The following is a 23500-nucleotide window of genomic DNA, read 5'->3' on the forward strand; positions in this document are numbered from 1 at the left end:
ACTGTCACTTTTCTATGACCACTTGCAAGAGCCTATTGTAATGTTATTTTGCATTGCAAGCATTTGTCCTTCAGTTGTTGAAGGGAAACAAGCAGCTCATTTTGTAGATGAGCCATCCTTTCGGATACTGCTATTCTGAGTCAAGCAAACTAAATTACTAAATCCCATCAATGTTAGATGTCTTGGGCATGCCAGATGTCCTCTCAATTACAGGGGGGAAAAAAAAAAGTGAAAATTGAGAAGTGTCACTACTGTATTGCCTTTCATGCAGGAACACAGTCAGTTTCAGGTTGATCTTTAAACACAGTGGTATGGGTTTAAAAGAAATGATTAAACATCTAAAACAAAGTGTCTTTATTAATAAGGCCAGCTGATTCATATTAATTTATTAAAATGTTCCTTGAGATGTTTTCTTCTATATTAGGTGTGAAGCACATATAGAGAGTCCCGTTAACTGCCATTCAATCCACAGATCCACATTACTGTAAAAAATTGCTCAGCTAAAGTTCACACAAAACAAAAGTGAAATTACCCCAAAGGAATCTCTGTGTTTCAAGACAATTTTCTTGCTGAGTTTCAAATATTACAAGTCTCCCAGTTGTTAAATAAAGAGTGATGAGAAAATGCATGCAATTTTAATTTCCACTGGGATTATGCCTGGTGTGAGACAATCATGTTGTTAGATATTTTTCTAAAGAGTAAAATAACGTTATAGCATCTGTGAAGGATGTTATGAAGAACATGGTTCTGAAATAAAAAACATTTTTATCCCAGATTAGCTACTTGTTATGCTTTTTGATGAAATTGCTTGAATTAGAATTTATGCAAAGCTTTATTATCTAAGACACTTCAGCTCAACTTGGTTTAACTGATGTATCTATTAGCATATCTATCTTGTAGTTAATGAAGGCTTGATATATCAACTAAGGAGAATCCAGGCAAGTACAATGGGTATATATAAAAAATGACATAATGTTCACTTGTTTCCCCCTCCTCCAACAACGCCAAAGCAACAGCATATTTTAAAATCAAAACTGGTGTTCACAATGCTCCCTGCAAAGCCAGAGGTTAGCAGAATGGCTGGGCATTCACAACACCTGAACACCTGCGACTGTTCTTTCCTTGGTGTCTGGTGGAATTTCAGGTGCTCTTAAAAGATCTTTGTAGGAAGACCAAAAAATGAGGAATGACAAAGAGGAAGGTTTTTTTTAAAAAAAAAAACAAATTAGAGTCTTAAATATAACTAGTTCATAATCCCTAGTTCATAATCCCTAGCTCATAATCAGGCTCTGATAAACAGAAATACCAGGAATGAAGTATCACATTATAATGGTAAGAAGGAATTTGCTTTGGAGATTTGGCTCTGGTTGAGGAAAAACTCAAAGGGGTTTACTATACAACTCCATTGTGAGAAAATTAAAAATATCACCCATGACTAGGAAAGCATCCTGCTAGAAAAGTAAACATCACCTTGTCTGATTTAGTTTATTGTTTTGTTTCTCAGATCTGCAAATGTTTTCTAAAATATTTCAGCCTGGAGGAAGGAAATAACACTAATGAAAATACTACCTAAAAAATGTGTCAGTTTTGTAATTGTGAATAAATACACAAATATTGACAAAACCGACATCAAATACTAACAATAATGTATGTTCCAGCTCTTGCACTTTTTTAAATGTTTAAATAAAAAGACAGGGGACCTGCCTTCTTGAAATTCTTTCAGGAACATACAAAGTCCTTTTCTCCTTTTCTATTAGTAATGTCATTGAGTTATATAAATTAGGACAAGGCTGAAACAGGAGGAATACTTGTTTTCATTTCACTCCACTTTCAGATAATTTTCAAAAAGGAAGCTGGTCTCTACTAAATCCAGCCACAGTTTAGATGAAACTAAACTCTTTCCAATCCACTTATGTTTGTTTGTTCTGATGCAGGTGTTTTTTCCAAGTGAGATGCTCTAGAGGAATTTTGTAGGCCAGAGGGCAGCTGGTGTGCTTTGTGTCGTCTCCTCTTAAACTGCAAACTTTTTCATGGAATGGGTAAAATCTAGGCAAGCAAATGTGGATCTTGGCCTAGTGCTTGTCTGAGCATAAGGAGTAGGTAATGGTAGGAATTTTACCATATATTCCTTGACAGGCAGCTGCATAGCTGTGAGAATGACAAGGAGTTTATGTATCCTGGAGATACAGGGAAAAACAAAGGGAAATAGGAAGAAGGGAGAAAATTAAGTGGCAAAATCAGCAGTTCCTATAGTGGAACTACACTGCTGGTTCATTTTTTTTGGACAGGATTTAGAAAGAAAAATAATAGGCACATTTTTCCAGATTTATTATGTTTGGAAATAGTATATTTAGGCAGAATAGATAGAGTGGGTGATATGAGTGAAAATCTAATGACAATACTAATTAAGGGGAATTTCAAGGCCAACCAAAAGTGAAGCCGACAAACTCTGTCCACTGCACTGTTGACAAAGTGGTGCCCCTTTCATTTCTGGACATTTCCAAAGATAAACTGAGACAAAACAGTGTAAGTGAAGACAAAACAATGCCAAAATCAGGATCTGGGCAACGGCTCCAGCAAAAGTTGTTCTGAAGCTAAGACAGTTAAGTAGCAAATCCAAAAGCAGCAATATGGGCTCTAGGAGGCACTGGAACTTCCTCCTCTCTTCAGGGCTCTAATCAGAGCCAGCTATGGGGTTTTAGTCCTCTTGAAGACTGGCATGAAAGATCTTTATATTTACATTTATGTTCACGCCCAGCCAGCAACGAATAGATTTCTCACGAACCTACATGATTCATGCCCATGAGATAGAGAGCACATCAAGCCATCCCTAGTCTGTAACCTTGGGAGTCTCCATGTGGGTTTCTGCAGGGCTGGCCTGTTGTGTGGTGGCCCTACGCTCTAAGGTTTCTCCAAAAGAAATGCCAGCCCTTGACAGCTTTCATAAGTGATACAGGAATTTATCTAGGGCTGCCAGAAAGCCTGTATCTGTTGGAATAACAGAGCTCAGACCTGTGTGGGGTCATTACCACACACCAGGGAACCCATTTTCCCACAAAGCTGCGACAGCCTGGGCTATAGCTGGCTAAACAAGTAGCAAAGGAGATCTGAATCTGGCTCATTTTTCCTAAATGGCCAACAAGAGGTTTTCAAAGCTGCAGGGTCAGAAGGTTTCTCTCTTCTCTGTGCTTCAGAAACTCATGCCACTTGAAGGGGTTCTTGTATTAACTTTACTCTATCGGAAGCCCCCAAACCAACATTCTTAAAAAATGTATAAAATGGTTTTGCACATGCAAGGTCATCAGCAGGTTACTTAAAAGAATTAAGATAAGATCATTGGGAACAGAACAGTTCACGGTTTATTTTACCATACCCAGCTGTCAAAAAGTTAAGCCATAGAAACAAAAGTTGAAATTAGAGATAGAAAGCAAATTTAAATGTGTTTGATGACTTCTGTGTAATAAGGGGGGTTTCAGAGCTCATGCTGGTGTAAACAAGAAGGAAAGAAAAGCCAACCCCTGAAATGGGCAATAGGGCTAAGGAAAAGTCAGATCCATTCCTCTTCAATCCATAGACTATTTATGTAAACAATGGGTATATTTAAACTCGTCTGAAACAGAGAATGGGTGATTAATACTTTGCTCCTGTCCTACCTAATGAGTTTGTAAGCTCTCTCATTAATTGTTTGTCCCAGTTATAGTATAGCTGAGACCAGGTCTCCTTTGGGGCTCCACTACTTTATGATGCAATTAATGCACATAACCCTATGCTATTTATAGTTCTCGAACCCTAACGTGTCATGTGTGCTAGGATGAGGGTGTTTTGGGACCAGCAGTGTCTCCCTGGCAGCAGGCCTCTGTCTTTGCATCTTTGCATGTACCTGCTCTTCTGTGTTATAACCCCTTTAATCTCCTGGGTGCTGGAGCTGATGACATGCAAGAGCGTCCTTTTATAGGAGGCCAGAGTAAAACAGGGATGACCAAGTAACTACTCACATATATCCAGTGGCCCAACTAGCCCTTACTTTACTTACAAAAGAAGGTTAAGTGGAAAGAATGGTAAAACTCCCACTGATATCAGCTGGGCCAGCATTTCTCATTCTAATGTAAGTGACATTATTTGTCAGTGCATGGAGGTTTTTGCTCAGTCTTTGTGTCTTACCTCACCTTTTCCAAGTAATTTCTATATCTCCACTGAAGAGATTTCCAACCACCACTGTCTCAGTCATCAGATAAATTGCTTTTTTGTCCCAGAAGGATTTAATTCTGTGTGTTTACTTCTTTAATTTGTGTATCCCCACAAACTAACATCTTCTTTGCATTTAGTAGGCAGTAGAGCGGCATGCAAAATCAAAGCCCTATTCTGCTTGAAACTGCAAGATGGAACGCAAGAAAACTCTTAACTTCAGGGAGTATTGTAGAGAGAAAATAGGAAGTGGAACAACTTTAAAAAATGCACACTTTTCTAATGCACTAAAGCCTTTGCTGCTTTTGCCAAAACTTCACTTTTAAGAAAAAACAGCTGTGGATTTGATTTCTATGTTTCTCAGCCGTTAGTCAAGAGAGGATTCAATTTTAAAGCACAAGACCTATAACATACAGAGTGAATCATTTCTTGTCTGCATATAAGAGAACACAGATAGATAACATGCTTAGTGAAAGCTTTATCACCAAGGAAACACATTTATAAGCATTGAATCTAGCACCGTAACATTTACAACTCACTTTAAAAAAATGCCAGCTGTAAATAAGTCTATACTCATAACTCGAATTATGTGGTTTCTATCACTCACGCCTATTTTAAGAATTACTCATCGCCTTAGAGTGGCAACGGGCAAAGCCAATTTGTGAAAGTTCAGAGTTTCTGGAGATTTGGACTCTGACCTACCACAAGTTAATTGTTGCAGTGAGATAATAATTTTTTGGTAATTATGTCCAACCAATCCATAAGTAACCCCTCACAGAATAGGTTTTATCTAGTGCCACTTGCTATTTCCTAAAGGTCACGGAGTCTCTTTTTCTCACCTCTAACAGCTCACCTTTCCTGCGTGTACTATGGGGAAGCATAATTCCAGTAGATTGGAAATTCAGTCAGCAAATGAGGCATCGACATAAATATTCATGGGGGAAAAAAACTTTTGAAAAAATGTTGAGAAAAGAGGGTAGGTAAATCATGGCATCCTCAGGAGACCACTAAGATATGCACTGTCAATTTACATAGATTTGCTTAAAATTTTGTGTGTAATTTAAGAAATGTTTTCATACTTACTGAATTATCACCTTCTTGCTGGAATTAGGGCATCTCTTGAGCACTGGACACTTGATCCGGAGTATGGAGCAGTTGCCCATATGCCACATGGCACCCATTTGTCATATCCTGGATTTACAGTCTGGCAATTAGCAAGGGAAATTATTCTGGACTGTTTAGGGAAATGTTTCTACCCCAGTCAATACACAACAGTTGCCCAGTTTTTTACAAAGTGAATTTGTCTTCTTATCTAGGATTCTTTCCCCACTTTTCAAACCCTTGAAACCCAAACCAAGAACTTGATATAAAAGCAAGCCATGGGAGAAGCACATGAACTCACAGGGTCTATCTGCATGTACAAGGCTAAGTTTCTCTATAAGCACTAGAAGATAAGCATCATCTCAGCATAGAGTCCCAGTAGAGTTCAGCACAACTTAACATGATAAAGATTCAGCTTCAAGAAAAAAAAATTCAGGAAAAATTTTGAAAATGCTTGGTTATGGCTTGCTCTGCTTGACTTTGTAAGGAAGAGAGCAAAGCTGATGCCATGCGCCTTTAGAAAGCTCTGAAAACATGATATACTTACAATATTTGACTCCTTGCAGTTAATCCTACAAAGACACACATCCATACAGACATTTGTTTAATTGGGAATCCTCTGAACTCAATTCATGACTGATCTGGCTCCTGTCTGATCCATAAGCCTAAATAGACATGAATAAATGGAGTCAATTGCCAACTCAGGACTCAAATCACTAACAGTCATCATAAAATCTAGTGTCCTGAAGAGTCTGAATACCTGACTCCAGCACCAAAATTGGACCATTCAATGAAGAATAATATAAAAAGGATTACTTCAAAACCACTGACCATGAAGAAAAAGAACACTGACTGTTGGTAGTGATGCAATCTTGAACTTTCACACCACATCTCAGGAAATATTACTGCACTATAATTGAGTTCATCAGGTTTCATGAGCATGCCCATGTTTTCTTCTCCATTCCTCAAAGATTTTCATTGGTATGATGCAAAGCACACTACTATCTACTGGGAGGTTGTCTGTGTTAATCTGAAGCAAGTTCATCTCAATTTTTATTTCATCATTGTTTGTAGCTTTTCAGCTTTCAGATCCTCCCTAATGAGGACAGTGGCCAGAGGAACACAACATATGTACCTTTTATAAAGACAAAATGAGAGGCAATGTTAAGGCCTCGTACATTTTTTTTTTAGTTTTTCACTTTTCTAAAGAAAACCTTTCCGTCAACCCCGATGCCATAAAAGAAGGTGATGTCATAATTTATGATATTAAACTTGTTACTAAAATGTCATTACACAAGTGATGTTTTAATTGATGATTCTAAACTGGTTAGCAGGAAAGTGTCAAGTGTCACTTTCAAGACATAAACTGCCAGTTATGATTATATAATATCAATTATTCTTTGGAAAACTACATTAGATCAGTTACATCTGAACCGATGTAGTTGGGGCAGGTTCATATTTTTTTAAATGCTGTTCATCCAGTTCTCATTATTAGGAGTAAAATATACTTGGGATGCAATTCAGACTTTTATAACTCTCTCCTTGAAACATAATATCTGCCTTTCTAATTTGCCCTTTCAGATGCCTTCAAAACAACATTGAACTAAAACAAAAGCAGTGAGACAAATTTTATAGCCCTAAGAGCTTGCCTTGTTCTGCAAACACACAAAAACCAAAGTTTGAGATTAAGGTAAGCAAAAATAACAAAACATAATTTTAATAGTAGGTTAAATATAGAGCATTAGGATTTACTGACAGCATGCGGGTTACTATGAGCCCTGCTTTGACGCTGGATCTCCTAAAGTTTAGCGTCCAGCTGCTCTCCAAATTCCTCTAAATCTTACTTAGGTGCAGAACCAAGAGAATATATTAGTATCTGAAATGCATGCAGCCAGATTTTAAAAACTTAATCTCTTTTAGGGATAGTTACAAGTAAAGGCAGCAAGTTTAGTTCACGTGTACTCTCTGGGTCCAACAGGAGTAGACTGAGTCACTGCTGATGCTGATCTGATCGAGCGAGTTTATAGCATTTCCCTGTGTTAAAGCTGCACTCTGCTCCTTGCTGTCAGTGACATATCTCTGGCTTACTGGCAAAGTTGTTCAGAGATATCCTGATAACAAGTTAGATGCAACATAACAGAATGAGATTTTAACGGGAATTTCCAAGGTGAAATCTCATCTATTTTATAGAAAATAGGTACAGTCCCTTTAATGAGGGAAAACACAACAGTCAGGACTATCTCTTGGTCAAGATTTGTCTAAGTTTAAATAAGAGGATTTCTCCCATAAATTTCCCTGTTGTAAAATGGCAAAAAATGGCAAGATAAGTGATGCACATCCATGCAACTACAATGACCCTGAGGAACAGTGGGGACTCAAAAGCCAACAAAATTTGGCTGCTAAATAAGCTAAACTTTTACTTTCCTGAACAGCTTCATGCTCAGATCAGAGGTGATTTATGATGGAAGATGGATGTGGAGATGACTAGCAAATCACACTTCCTTTTACCCTGTTACCTGTACAAACTTCAATCAGAAGTCACATTTCTTGGGAAAGGTCTTGGAGGTTTGATCAAAAGAGTTGCAGAAGGTGATAGGGAGAAGCTGCAAAGGGGTAAGAGCACACTAAGAAATATTTAGAAACAGATGTGATTTTCATTAGGTTTAGTGGAGTTGGTGGAAATTAATCTGCAGGGCAAGACTTTGAAAACTTACCTCATGATTTCATCCATGCAAAAAGAATCAGTTGTCTCCTTTTAGGTCTCTTGTTTTCTACATGTTTTTGCAAGTAATGGATTTGGATATTATCCCACTCTCCACTTCTTTCTGACAAGCTTAATGGTGATAACTGATATAAGTTCACAAAAAAACCAAACCAAAAAACCCCCCAAAAAACCCCCCAAAAAAACCCCAAAAACCCCCCAAAAACCCAACAACCCTCCCCCCCCCAAAAAAAAACCATTAAAAGATATAAAAATACAGCAGAAACAAAAAAGGAAAAAGAGGTGTTAAGTCTTGATTATCCATATGTATCAGGTGTTTTATTACGAACATACGTCTAGGTAGCATTTTACCTGTCAGATTTTGGGGACATACAAATTTCATCAGATATCAGATCTTTAATACAGATGGTGAAATAATGCCAGAATTTTGAATGTTTATTCCCTTAGCCTGCTGTCACATATTCTCTATCCCACAGACATTCTCGTTGGAGCCGGTGATTATTTTTCTCTTTTTCCTCATTCGCTGTAATTATTTAAATTACCCTTTCAAGGCAGAAAGAGCTTGCATCAGCCATCAAGCCGTGCACCATATCACTCTGATTTCCATAACAAGTCAGATAAAATCTAAGCATCAAAGAATGCACACTTGTTGACATGACAGAAGGCTGAAATCCTGTGAGAAAAATGCCTCTTACAAGAAAGATGAGGATAAAAATTCTTTCAAAACCTCAGCAGGTTGAACCTGCCCATCCATGTAGTTGCTGCATCATGGAAACGTGTTCACAGCCCATGGTAGTACTGATCAACCTGTAACAAGGCTCCATCTAACAAAGGCAAAATTCCTTCTAACATTTCCTTGTAACTGAAAGAAGGCATTCAGACACTAGTGGGTTTCATAAAAGTTATATAATAATTTAAAATTGGTTGCTAATTAATGTCAGATCACAGTGGAATTCCTATGGAATTACAGAGTGGGGCCTCTTTAATTACCAGTTTATAATTATAAATCTCATTGGAATGAAAAACACAAGAACTGTAATAAATGATTATGATCTTGGAAGATCATCTTTGACTAATAAAATCTTCATGTATGTCTCTTAAGGAATTATAGAACAGTAGTCCTGACTTGGGGCAAAAAACATTTTCCATGACGCAGGATTCCCCTTCCTGCATTATTCAAAAACTAAAGAGACAAAAATCTTAGACATTACTTCACAACTAGACCAATTATATTTTGTGAAATTAAAAATACGTCTCAGGCCTCTTAGCACTACATCTTGCGGCCTGTGTACCTGATGGATCACCAAGGCAGGACCTTTCCTACCATCACTGTGCAGTTTTGTCCTTCTCTACTGATCTGCCTTCAAAAAGCCACGGAACTAACCCTGGCTGTGGCACATCCTCAATGCAATTATATAGCAGAGACCTGCAGCCTTCTGTTCAGGTTGTCCTGATCTGTGATGTACTTGAACACAATCAAGGATGAGATGATTAGTACTGTGCATGTTGACTGTTAATTAGGTGTACCCACAGCAGTTTGTCCTATGTTCTGCTGCAAACATTTGGACCTCCCTAAACAGCCGGGGGTGGAGAATTACAACTCTAACAGCTTCACACCAGTATCCTACAGACCAAAAACCGATGAGTATGAATGTTGCTATGAACCTATTGAACCATCTTTTCCACACTCCAGTTTGACTTTGGGCAGACTGAACTGAAACAGAAGCTGGGGGGTCTGCCATGTGGAAGCAGACCTATAAGAAGATTTCCCAGCACAGGACCTCATCTCTGCAAGTACAAGAGGCAGGAAGAGGAGGAGAAGGCAGGTATCTCCCTGTCTCCCCAGTGCCATCATAGCATGGGACCCTAGCACTGACCTGTGCATCCACATTCTCACAGCCACCTCAGCCAAAATCATTATCTCCAGAACTTGCATGGGACAAGGAAGAAGATACTGATTTGATTTCAATAATCGTATTCATAATTGACTTGACTTTGCTGGTGAGCAGCAGGTTCTGAGCCTCACGAGCTTGTCTGCATGTCCCAGCAAGTTCAGTCACTTTCTCTCATTCTCTGGAGTGCTCATTACTGCTTTCAGCCATCCTCCTAAGATGTACTTTTCCTCCACAAGGAAATGAGCAGTTCATATGTGGAGGCCCTTCTTCCCTGCTTTTAACAGAATTGTTTTTCTCTGTTCCTTGAATTTTTCCCCAATCCTCTCATAGTTCTATTTCTCCATGCCTTTGAGGCTGCAGCTTCTCCCTGCATCCCATGTACAGCTGTGGGAATCTGTAAACCTGCCAATGAGTACTTTGTAAAAACTTGTTGCAGATCTGATGGGTTTCACTTCGCAAGCCAAGAAACGAAGACTTATGACATAATTGATAATAACAAATTGAGAGAGGAACTTTGGCCCCTACCTAAAATAAAAGACAATCACAGTGAATTAAAGGTCATGATATAAAGAATTACACAGAAAAACACTGGGAAATGAGAAAAAATTTAATGCAGGCTACAGTGGAGTTAAACCAGAGATGAATTTGGCTAAATAAAACATAAGAAACCTATTTCCTGTACTAATTACTCCACTTCTTAGAGAAGTGTAATGTTGGCATCAGCCATCATACTAAATTGCACCACAAAACCCCAACATTTAACAGTGTTTTAGCCTACACATTAGGGAGTTTACCAATTTATATTTTGCCTAGCTGTTGTTTATTTCCTGACAAATTTTTCTTGCAGGTTTACTCAGGGGGAGAGATGCTCCTTGAACAGCAGAACTGCTATTCAAGGGCTTTGAGAAGTAAGAACACAATATTATTTCATTTGTTTTTCATTCCACCTTGCGAAACTGTCTCTTTAGCAAATCCAGACCAACAGAATCAAAAGGGAGACTTCCCCATGTGGATGTTAGTGACTGCAACCTCTGTGTTCCATGGGAAACATGGAACACAGAGGTTGCAGCCACTAACACAGGCAGAAGGACAGCTTGTTTCTTCTCATTCATTTTGTTGGCAGAACAAAGACAACAGCACATTAGCAACAGACTTTCATATGGACACTGGAATTAATCAGACTCAAGTTTGCCTTCCTTTAAATCAAAGGGTCATGTGAAGGTGGGGCGAAGGATTTGCAGTGGTATCTTTGTGGGACTGCATTTCTAATTTTGCCCGAGATAAGAGTCCCAGTGCCTTGAATTGCTGATTATTACAATCACCAACAGACACACATACATATTCAGGGAAAGTGTTCGAACTCTCACATTTGTATTCATTTTACTTTGACTCGACTGGAATCGTAAAAGGAATGTGTAAACGAGGAGAGCCTGTTGCTGAAATGAAGTTGAATTTTTTCCCCACAGAAACTTGGGTTCATGACAGCTTTTTGTTGGGCAGGACATTAGCCTTTTGTAATTTATTGCTTTTAGATTAAATCTTGGGAAACTCAATATTGCAGTTGAATGATTAGAGCAATACCCCTTGGAGTAATAAATTTTCTTTGGTGCTATGCATCTCCTGATCATGTTTCCCTTCTAATTACATTTACATAAATGATATTCTGCAAAATTAAATTAACATTCAAACCGTTATGCTGGCAAGGAGAGACAAAAATTAGTTACAAACTTACATCCCTAAAAAACCGAAATGACACCTCATTCTTTCCACAAACTGAATCATATCTATCCCCCAAAGTGTCTCACACACAATTCATTATTCTAGTTGGTTAATCACCGACCTAGAGGCTCTGCTTCCCCTCTTTCGGAAGTTTATTAGTGTAAAGAACTACTTTCCACAGGGTCTCATTAAATAGAAGCAATTGGTGACAATCCAAATTTGGTCAGCAAAGTGCTTTATTCAGAGCTAGACTTGATTTCTATAGTTTTGGCCACAGCACTTCTTCAGGGCTTCCCTCTCTTGGCTCCTGCACACAGTTCCTCTAGTACGGAGCCCGAAGGCACTTGGCAGGGCTCCCTGTGAACTTAGACTCAGTGCTGCACTGACACTGTCCTGAGCAGGCTGAAGAAAGATATTCTTGCCCTTCATACGTCCACATCGCCATGCTGGCTGGTGAGCAAAGCCATGATTTCCTGGACTGCTCTCCAAATGATGTAGGATTTCACAGAGAAAGTTTTTGCTTGCCAAGAGGAGGGACCATTATCGTGATGAGGAAAAAAGAGTGCCAGCCTACTGCTTGCTCACAAAGTCAGTCTTCAAACAGCTTTTCCAAGATCTGAAGTTGAAATGGATTGTGCTATGTAGTGTTAATTTGCCTAAGATCACTAATTTCCTGAGAACTCAATCTATTTTCTCAGTGATGTATGAGGATCAGTAGCTTTTGCAGAGAAAAATTGTCTCGTAAGACCTACTTGGAAAGGCATTATTTTTGTTGTCCCATAGAGGATTTGGCCCTTCGGATACCTACCCACTGTAAAGACAGGGTACATCCATCTCCTCTCTCCTCTCTTTTGGCTTTTGATGCAATTAACAAATCATCAAAATACTTAGGCAAAGAACACAGGGCCTATTCTATCACTGGCCATCAGTGAGGCATCACTTGGTTTTATTTGTTGCTCCTACACACACTGCACTGAAGATCACAGTATTTTCATTCAGGAATTTGAATCCTAATCTTTATCCTGCCCACCCTTATAGTCAAGAGCATATAGCATCAAGTCTCTAGTGGTATCAATTCTTATGCAAGTATACTCAAACAATATTGAGACATTAGTAACAAAGTGGGGGAAAAATCATTATTTATTGTATGACACATACATATATAGTCACAACTGGAACTAAGTCTCTCAGCTCTAGTGCAAGTATGCCTGTTTGAGTGTGAGTACACTCTGTAAGTTGTGCATATTTCAATGGGGGAAAATACAGTGTCTGGAGAAGGCGATTAAAGTAGAAATGTCAGAGTTTCTGATTAAATAAAGTCTGTGTATATATGAGCCTGCTTTTCAGTTTGAAACCTGGATGATTTTAACATTTCAATTTTTTAAAGCAAGGTTTGAGTCAGCGACTGAATTTCCTTCTTGAAACACATCAACATTTGCATTTTAGCATATTTCACTTTACTTGGCAAAGAGATTGTTGGAGTTTTTTCAAAAAAAAAAAAAAGAAAAAGGAACGTTGGGCAGCCTGGCATTTGTTTGAAAACCTAATTTAATTTTCCCTAAACTTCACAGTTTCTGTATTTCTATAGGTCCTACAATAAATAAAGTTAATTAGTTGTAGACATAACATTTAGAGACCATATTTTCTCAGTGTTTGATTGCAGTGAGTCATCTGCATGACAGTTCGCTTTCCAGGACTGCACTTCATTCCTGTTCGCCTCACCCTGGTAAACATAACGTGCCAAACACTCTAGAATTTCTGTTAAATAAGCTCGTCGCGTTATGGCCCAGGCCCATTCAGAGCCATAATTGAATTCTTTGGCACACAAATTGCTTGGAAAGACCAGGCCGATTTATATGTTTAGGACCATATGACAAACATCTGTTTCGTTGCAAGGAATGCTAGGGTATAACCACAGGTACTGAACACAAATCACGTAGGAAATCCTGGGGCAAGTTCATTAACCGTGACTCCTGGAAAGGACATGAGACCCAAGTTTCCATTTGATGGAACAGCCTGCGCAAGACTATGATGAACTTTCTGTGAAATCTATGAAAATTCAGAGTAGTCAAGGAGATGGGGAACATAATAGCACCAGACCAGCAGGTACATTTACAACAGCAATGTTACACAACAAAATTCCATAAACTTTTCGTCTTCAAGGACTTAAAACTCTAGAAGACAGAACAATAAAACAAAAATGTCATAACTAACTTCTACTGCTAGCATTAAAATTTAATTTACTTTATTTTATCAGTCTGTTATATTATTCATGTTATCATTGCCATGCTGTTTTTAACCTGTGTTTAAAAAGCAGCATAGCTTCAAGACATGTCACTGGAGCACAACAAATGTGAGCCTGACAGAGCGCTCAGTGAATCATGGGAGAACCCCTATAATTAAGGAAAAGAGTAAAGAGAATTTGTGAGGTTTCAGCAAAGTTATCAAGAATTCATGAGTACACAGGGTTATGACTCAGTTGGCTAAGGTTATCAGACTCCAGGAGCATTGAACAGTTCGGTGAACAAGACAAGACCATCTGCCATCCACAAAAGGAAAAAATACATTTATCTAGAAGCAGGGCTCTTCCCAAGCTTTCTGAAAAAGCTCCAAGGTGGGGGTCTCAGAACTCTAAAAGGTTGTGTAAAGCCCAGATACCTTATTCAGCTCCTGATGCAGAAGACACCATAGGTCTCAGAACAGAGAAAGGAAAAGAAAAACAAATTTGTCAAGATGTGTCTTAATGACAAATGCAAAGAACACCTGAAGGTATGGCTGATGTTTTCTGTTCTTCAGGACAATCAGAGAACTGCAATCATCTTTTGTCTCTCAGGAGTATCACAAAGCAGAGGAGATACACAATTGTATTTGGATACTATCAGGAGCAACTGGAGTGGTTATGAGTTAATTTAACCATAAAGGTGAGGTTAATCTCTGTATATCAGAGCCTATTAATAAACACTCTTGACCACTTCGGTACCTCTCACCACCCTTCCACCCCTGCATTCTGCTGGAACCAAAATGCCCAGCGGATGAGTGGGGAGTCGCTGCATTTTGGGTTGCTCTTCTCAGAAAGTTTGTTTTTTTACTTTCCTTGTATAATCGTCAGGGTCTCCTGAGAGCAGGTTACTGTAGCTGAGAGGAGAAGACCACTCTGTGCAAAAGGCATGGCAGCAGTAAAGAGCAACTGAAGCTGCACTCACAGCACCCATGTTTCTCCACTTCTGCATTTTTGATTGCCTAATTTTTGTTGTTGTTGATGGTGTCTGAAGATTAAATGTTATGTGCAGCAACAGATGTTAGTGATCTCATTCAGAGCTGAATATCTTTTTACACATAATTTGGTTGTGCGCTAGGGGCCAAGAACTTTGGCTTCAGATAAGCAAAATCAAAAGCTGTTTTAACTGGCACATTGAGTCCATTGTCTATAAACATTCACGTTAAGAGAATGAGATCAAATCTGCCAAGGGACATTACTATGTCATGAAATATTTTTGCCCATCACAGAAGAATGACTGGAAAAGAGGGAAAAAGAGGTGATTATGGAGCAGAGGCCTAAATCTGCTTAAAAACTCCACTAATTATGAGCACACACTACCTTGGGGAATAGTCACAAACTGATGTACAGAAAACATTCAAGAACGAGGAGACAAGGACATTCTTCAAGGAATAAAGCAAGGAAACACTCGAACTTGGCAGCTTCTGCCCTGTTTTGATCGGATGGGTGGCAGCAAATAAAGGGCAATGCCAAAAAGATCAGTGTTAGGTAGGATGGGATTTTCCTAGGTATATGAAAAACAACAGACCAGGAAACAGGAACACTGTGATACTAATCCATTTTTTTCAAGCAGTCACAGATTTTTAATGTAAATACCCATAGATCACATCAGAAGGGAGCCACCAGGAAGTTGTCCCAGGAGCTCTTACAAGTAATATTTTTAATGATCTATATTATTATTGTTAGAAGCATGGGAGCTGTGTTCTCTTTGGAACAGTGAAGGAAGAAGGTTGAGAAGGAAATACAGTTTCAAGACATGAAGATGCAACTTTTGAATCAAACTGCTTTTGAGGGATTAAAAACTGGAATCAATTGATCAAAAAGAAAGGTGGCAAGTATTTGACTTGTCTCAGGGGAAATCCTTGGGAATCTCACACACCTTTTCAAACTGCATTCAGACTGTAAGAAAAATGTATTTCTCAAAGAAGCATCTATTGTTATTGTTGATGTTATTAAACAGTATCATTGAAACAACCAAGGGTAAACAGAATTTAATTTAGGCCTTCTGAATATTAACAGTGTTATTCTCAGAATCAAAAACTGGTTCTTTGGCTAGAATAAAAACATTTGATTGTGTTTTGCTGTGAAAACATTGTGATTTGCTGTACTGTTCATGATTAATGTTGGTCTTTCAAAAAGTTGTTTTCCTTTGTGCAATGTAAATAAAGCTTCTTTCCAGTGTTGCTAAAATCCTGGCTTTCATTATGCATGGCAAAGGCGAGGTTGCTGATGCTTTATGATCTTTAGCAAGTACCACAGACATTTCTGGAACACGAAATCAAAAGTAAGAGCAAGTAGCATTAAAATGTTCTTTGAGCTACTTTCTCTAATCACAACATGAAAGTTCTTTTTCATTTAGTGTATGTGAACTGCATTCAAAGCAAAATAAAAATAATTCTGAAACTGAGACTTTTTCTGGAATGGATTCAGTGCTGGAATAGAGTCAAGTAAAACCTTCTTTTCATGACAACTGAATTTGAGTATTGTATTTCTTATTTGATGTGACATCTCATCACAAGATCCTCCAGGCACTGTGCATGGATCACCTTTAAAATATAAACATCCTAATATTACACTTCTTCTGTTTCTCTATGGTAGTAATAATTCACTTTCACATAAGCTTCTTGGAAGGAAAGCCAGAAGAGTCAACTTTTTATGCCATGTACATCTCTTAAATAAAGGCAATCATGAAGACTCCTTCCCTCCCACCAGTAACTACACCATGTTGCAGAGGCAATGACACTGCTGCCTTTTACAGAAAGGGATTTTGAACAAAGTCCAGGAAAAGGGACAGTTCTTCAGGCACAGTGGAGCTGCACAGCTGCATTGACTCCTGCCAGTCATACCATCAGCCGATGATATGTTTCTGAGTAGTGAACTTCTTCGAACTTGACTTAATAGTTGAATCAAAGCAAGAAAAATTCTCAAGATCAGACAAATCTTGGCAGACCTTTATATCTGTGTATCAGTTTGGAAACTACTGATCTGATCTGTGTTCCATCATGACGGATAACAACTGACCCCATACCTCATCCCTAAGTGGCCTAATGAACTAGGTTTGAGCAATGTGAGAAATGAGTAGTATCGAGATCTCACTGTTCACTGAATAGCAGTGTGACCTATATGATAGAGATGACATCAAAAAATCATCTCATTTTCAGGAGACCAAAAGGTACAGTGCCTTCCAGAAAAGAAAAATGTTTATATCAAAATTACAGGGAGCACCCTCAAGTTTGTTATTAGCCTAAGGAGTTGGATTAAACATGGAGACAGTTCTGCAGCAATGTTTATTTTTAAGGGAGAGTTAAAGTTGAGATGCCTACACAGCTTTGTTTGCTGTAGAAATGTGGTTACTTAGAGATATACAAGTTATGCACATCCAGGCACCAAAACACTGGAATTCAACAGTCATTAAACAAAGTTCTTCCTATTTGATACCGATACAAGTCAGCCATATTCTCCTGACCATCCAGGACCTTCCCAGACCCAATTTCTACATCTCTGATCCTCTCAACATTGCCCTCTACCCTCTCCAATACACGGGTGCTATTTCACAAACTATTATCTTACAACATTTTGTTTCTTCTTTGCTGCATCCTACCTAGGAAAACATTTTCTGAATTGTTATCCCAGTTTTCTGCGCTGTCATGTCTTCAAACCCCCAGGAGGATTTTTTCTTAAAAAAAAGATTGCACATTCTTCGAAATGGGAATAATTTTTGCATGCTCAGATAAAAAAAAAAGCCAGAACTCAGCGGACTCTTCACAGTGGACCTCCCTGACTTTTCAGAAACTCATCATGAAGAACATAACCTGACTGCTTTCCTGTTTCACTCCCAGCAGTGAATTGCTGATTAAAGCTGAGCATACAGGACTGTAACTAATGTGAAATGAAGGAAAACATTTAACCTACAGTCCCTCATATTCAGAAAAAATAACTGTCTCTGTGTCCCTTGCACATGTTTGATGGAGTCAGAAACTGGTTATTAACGAGGAAAAACTCCACAAAAATGAACACACTCCAATCAGTCTTCTGGCACTACTACATCAAGAGGAGATGCCAGTCAAGCAGCTAATTTTAAACCTGTAAATCTTTACCTATTTGGGAGGCTTTAATCATTTCCTATGAATTAATACCATAAAGACTGATTTATAGCTTAAGGAGGAAGATCCTTATAACCATTAATACACAAATTCAATCAACAGACATTTGCAAATTACAGATTCACTGGAGCTCTGTTTGCTCAACAGAAAACCAATCCTGGCCCCTTCTCTGCAGAGGAAGCAGGCTTCAAATGATGGCAGAGGTGCAGTTTCATCAATGCTGCATTCCAGGAAACCTCCTTACACAGACTTTCTTCAACAGATGGTCTTCTTAATTTGGTACAAGATACAAGATTTATAGACAATCTTCAGCAACATGGGAAGTGTTTAAGGTGTCAGATGAAGCAATAAACAAATGGGAGAGCAATGGTCTCTTAGCAAACAAATTCTCTAACTTTCCAAGTATTGCTATGACCCTGCTGCTCCTGCACAAATATCTGAGAGAAAATACAAAATTATTTGGGGTGGGTTTTTTTAACATGGAAAAGTTATTTTATTTTTGTCTGCTTTTGCTGCAAATTATTAATGACAGTGAACAAGACAATTTAGGCATAAAATCCCTGATTTGTCAAGCTTCTCAGAAACAGAGGTTTGCATGTAGTCTATCTATTCTAGTCTCCAGTACACCTAGAGATGACCTGGCTGTCTCCTCCCAAGCAATCTTAACTCTCAGCTTCAAACATTGTCTTGTTACCACATGTGAACATGGCTAAAAACAGGGACATTTGTTCCATATTTCTTCCTCTCTGTCACCATAGATGATTCTGCCAAGTGCCCATCCTCTCATCTATTCCTGGTTACCATTAATTTTTCTCTTTCCTTTGCTCCATACGTACAACCTCATTCGTGTGCCAGTCCTTCCTCTGTGTCACTGGTTCTAATGTCCAATTTTCTGTCTGCAGATTCATACACACTGTAACCCCACAGTATATATAAAGGACCAATTTCATCCTTTTCAAATTTCAGCATTTGCTTGAAATGCCAAAAATAGAGAATGAGTTGCCTTTTGCTTCCCTTATCATCAACAAAGGGAGATGTTTACGTGGACAGGCTGACTCAGGTTTTAGCTGAGCAGAATCACTCTTTGGAGATGCCTCTTGGTTTCTAGCGAAAAGAAAAAGCTTAGGGTTACTGGCTTTCTAATGCATCACTAAAGTGCTTACAAGGGATAAGTCCAGGACAAAGTATAGACATTTTTTCCAATCCCTGGTTTGTGATCCTTCATCTCTCAGCCTCTGATCCTTTTTTTAAGATTCCAGTTGTTTTGCCTTGTCTGGTTTACATGGACAATCTTATTTTACCTAAAAAGGAAGCTTAAGCCAACAGTTCATGTAGACATTTTGTAACACAGCTCTCCACTGTGGAGAAAAGGCAGGTGACATGCTCTTTATATACTATTGTAAAGTTTTCCAAACAACTTTTTAACCTTTGTCTGTTCCAAAAGTCAAACTACCTTACTAGGACAGACTGATATTTGTACTTCAGTGGAGAGAAAGAAAAAAAAGTAGAAATTGGAATGGTGAGTACTCATTCAGTAGCTGAAAGCAAGGGGTTTTCAGAGAGCTAGAAACCACTGCAGAAGAAGCTAAGCTTTTGCCTCGGGGCATTTAAAGCATCCCTTTCTCCTAGTCCATCTTTTCCCTTCTTTCCTGATCCCTCCTCCAGTATGTGTCTGCTAAAGATCTCAGCCTAAGGAACAGAACTGGGAGGAAGCCAATCTCCAGTTCATCTTGGGAGTTTGATTTAATTTTCCATACGTCCCAACTGCTTCTTTAGCAATGATGTACATCCTGGCTAACCTGAAAAAAACAGTGCTGGTTTTCCTGTAGAGCACCAGCATCATGGAGTTTCACAGGCAACCTGATACATTTGCGACTGGTCCAGGTGCAGCAGCACTTAGACAGCATCCAGCTTTGTTATAGACATAGAAATTGCCAAAATGTCCATTAATTTCAGTGGTACCAGGAAAGGCCTATGGAAACAAGATGGTAAAAGTCAGGAAATGTGATATAAGTGGGAAGAAAAAGCATCAGCATGTTTTGAGAGAGAATGAAAAAGATGATACACAGTAAGAAGGCCTGGTAGGTGCAGAAAAAGGACAGTTGCTACACAGAGAGCAACAGACACAGTTTTAAAAGGAATGCAATGAAATTTTGCAATTATTATTCAGAATTATCTTCTCCTTACTACAAAGGTTATGATTGATGAATCACTTTTTAAAAATGAAACATTTAGGTCAGAGTGGTTTTGGAGAGTTTGAAAGGAAAGAACAGCTGTCTGTGGCAGGAGGAGGTGTTTGGATGGATCAAACTACAAGTTCAGCTGCTTTTGTTACCAACACCTACAAAACCTTTTAAACAAGAACCTTTGTGACATAGAGAAATGTAAAGGAGGAGAAAAACACGTACAAAGAAATGGAAAAAGGGAAATACATAATAAGGGATTTGGCTGTTCTCTTTGCTTAATGTCATGGTACTATGAATTTTCCTCATTCTCCCTGAATGAAGTCTCTAACTATGTATGTTTGGCAGCTGACATAGCAGCAATAGCACCAGTTTGATCACTGGGAACATAGCATTGGCTGCACTTTCAAATCATCTCAGCACCCAGCGGCTACTGATTTGGTTGCCAAAATAGGAGACACGCACTTTCCCACCTACATCCTAATAACAGACATTACACTGGAAAATACCATGAAAACAAGAATGGTTTTACTTGGCAGAAACAAGATAAACTCATGCTTGTTGAGCACATTTCACCTTCAGTCTGAATTGGCCAATCTATAATGAAGTTGTAACTTACAGTCTGTAGCACACTTGAATGAGTCAGTCATTTAAATACAGTATTGCAACCCAAATATCTTTTAACTGAATATTATTATAATTTAGGATTGCACAAGGACATGAGAACTCTTAGTAGGGCAGTGATTTATAGAAAAAATACAAGTGGCAGTCAGGTAAATATTCACCTCAATCTAGTTTAAAAGTAGCAGAACCTGCACTATTGAACTCCATCTTTCACTGTGCCACCGATGACACACACATTTATACACCTTTGTTCTGTACTCTTCAAAAGTGGACAAACACAATTTACTGTAGGAAATTGAAAATGTAAGCTCTTGGCTAATGTCAGTAACACAAAACAAAACAAAAGAAACCAATTTGCTTGCCCATCAAAAATAGGGTATTGTATTTAAGAGACCACATAGTTGCAGTGGGAAACACACTACTCACTTAAGATCCAGTTCATTAAATATTCCCTATATTCTTGGTATAAGAAAGAACAGACTACATGTGTGGGGGAGCATAATTTCCTGGAGGCATCATTTTATCTTTAATTTCCATTAGGTCTTTCGTGAACACACCACTCAATCCCCTCTGCCTAACTGCCCCCACTGTGCCAGTGATCATACAGTATGTAATGTCAAGTCTGTCTTCATCAGGACTGGGATCAATTAAAAAGCCCAATATTCAAATCATGTTCGCGACTCCCAAAGTGTTGCCACACTTATTCTCTGAGAACAGCAGAAGTATGTCAAACTGTTCCACAGCACATGGTTTTCAGATTGCATTTTGCACTATGTTTTCACACTAACCCAAACCAAATTTGTACCCACTGCTTTGAATGCCCAGAACAGCTTTAGGCAGGAATACCCCAGGCCCGGATTGACCTCAATTCTACCGGTGGCATCTCAGTTAGGGGATGACTCACCCAGCCTGCATCATTAACAACGGGCTACAACCACTCAGGGAGATGATTCAGCCTATAGGTGGGCTGAAAAACTGCCTAAGTATGATAATATCTCCCTAGTAATTCTAAAAGATTGTCTTTGTTGACTGGACTATTAATTTAGGAATGTGGGATTAACCTGGAATCAGTGTGTGAAAATCCCATCATAGGGGCAGCCATTGGTTCAGAGACACCCCTAAAAGTTGGATCCGGAAAAAAATAAATTATGAGGTGGACAAAGTTCACAAGCTGCTCCTGAAATCTTCAGCTTCAGGGAAGAAGACAGTAAAAGTTTGTGAACATAAATAGGGACTTTACAGGAACTTGACAAAACCCATACTTTTATAGTTATTTGCACATAATTGCCCGTCACATAATTCACTGCAGAAGAGAGATTTCCTTTGATTCCAGCCAGAACTGGCATGAGCCCAGGCATTTCTACACAGGAAAGGAACCAAACCCAGAGCCACTTTAATCTGGTCTGGGGAGTGAAGGAAAGTCTGAGGAGTGAAGGAGTGCACTCCACTGCACTACGAGCTGAATTTATCCAGCTCCTTGTAACTCTGCTTTAGCTATGACTTGTAATGGAGACTGACTTTATTCTTATTAGCTCTCTCCAATAAATAAGTTTTCACTTTATGTCCCTTCACTGGCTCCCTCTGCCCTGAAACCAGTCTCCTGATTAATGAGATATGGAAAGTTTTAGGAATAGGGCCAAACTGGGGAGAGATTTTTCTTTTTGGCTCTTTTCAGCTTGCATAGGGTTGTGCTATGGAAAGCTGTCCCTCCACTCAGATCAAGAAAACCTTGCAAACATTGCTGCAGAGTTTCATCAAAATGAAAAGACTGCAGAATTCTTTTGTTGTCTTGAAAATATGCATTGCTAATGCCAATTCATTCACCCTGAACAAAATAGCTACAAACATTTGTTTTAACAATATAGAGGCCTTAAGAAATGTGTAATTTCACAGCAGCAACAGAACATTTATATTGCGAACGTTGACCTAACTTCTAAGCTCCTGAAGGAAACTCTAAAATTGTTTAGCAAGAAGGGCTTTCTAAGCTGAGAATCAAGCTGTGAGAAAGAATAAAAAAAGAGCATTCATTTAAACATTTTCAGAAGCCCCTAAAAATGTCGTTTTCACACAGTAAATCCGCTGCACTTGAATGTCTGCTGGCTTTCTGAAAGGAATGCTCTTCACTGGGATGCAGCCTGCTGTGGTCAAGTATGATGAAAATAAAAGTGTTGCTAATGGTGATTGAAAAGGATTCCCACTGCTGCTGGCCAGTGTTGGTTTTAGATGGGCCAACTCTGTCAAACGGAGAGCAACGGGAGACAGTAAACTTTCTCTAAGACTCTCTAAACTTTGAGTCACCTCTTCTTCCCTTCCTTTTAATACCATTGTTTCTCTGCAGAGCTTTATATTAACTCAGTCTGGACCAGACTGTCACTGGAAATGTAAAGATGCAGATTTTCACACAAGGGCAACACACAAAAAAAGAAATGAACCATGACAATGAGCATTAGCACGGCAGCAAGTCAACAAGCCCAAAATACTTCTACATTGTGGGTTAGATCAAGAAACGAAGTTGTACTCAAGGGTAAGTATTCAGCCATCCTCTTTAACTGGGATACTTCATATTGATGGCAACTTCAGGAGCAGGGCTTGGTTGTGTCAGGCATTTTGGCTTTTTAAGGAAATTCAGCTTTGCACAGTCACAGAGAAACTTTGTTCAGATAGCATATGGCAATGCTAAGGGCAGGCAG

At 38.8% G+C, this 23500-nt stretch overlaps 1 long non-coding RNA gene across 5 annotated transcripts in view; it reads right to left on the reverse strand.

The window, feature by feature from the left end:
- The window catches only part of LOC116441548, a 159024-nt gene that overhangs the window by 79420 nt on the left and 56104 nt on the right, over positions 1-23500 (reverse strand). For all 5 annotated transcript variants that reach the window (XR_004239136.1, XR_004239139.1, XR_004239137.1 and 2 more), the window contains exons 2-4: positions 8001-8119; positions 5834-5951; positions 5269-5389 (exon numbers count right to left, since the gene is read on the reverse strand). This is a non-coding gene — a long non-coding RNA (uncharacterized LOC116441548). The remainder of the gene's footprint in view (positions 1-5268; positions 5390-5833; positions 5952-8000; positions 8120-23500) is intronic.

This window comes from Corvus moneduloides, chromosome 3 (assembly GCF_009650955.1).
Source record: "Corvus moneduloides isolate bCorMon1 chromosome 3, bCorMon1.pri, whole genome shotgun sequence".
Classification (NCBI taxonomy): Eukaryota; Metazoa; Chordata; class Aves; order Passeriformes; family Corvidae; genus Corvus; species Corvus moneduloides.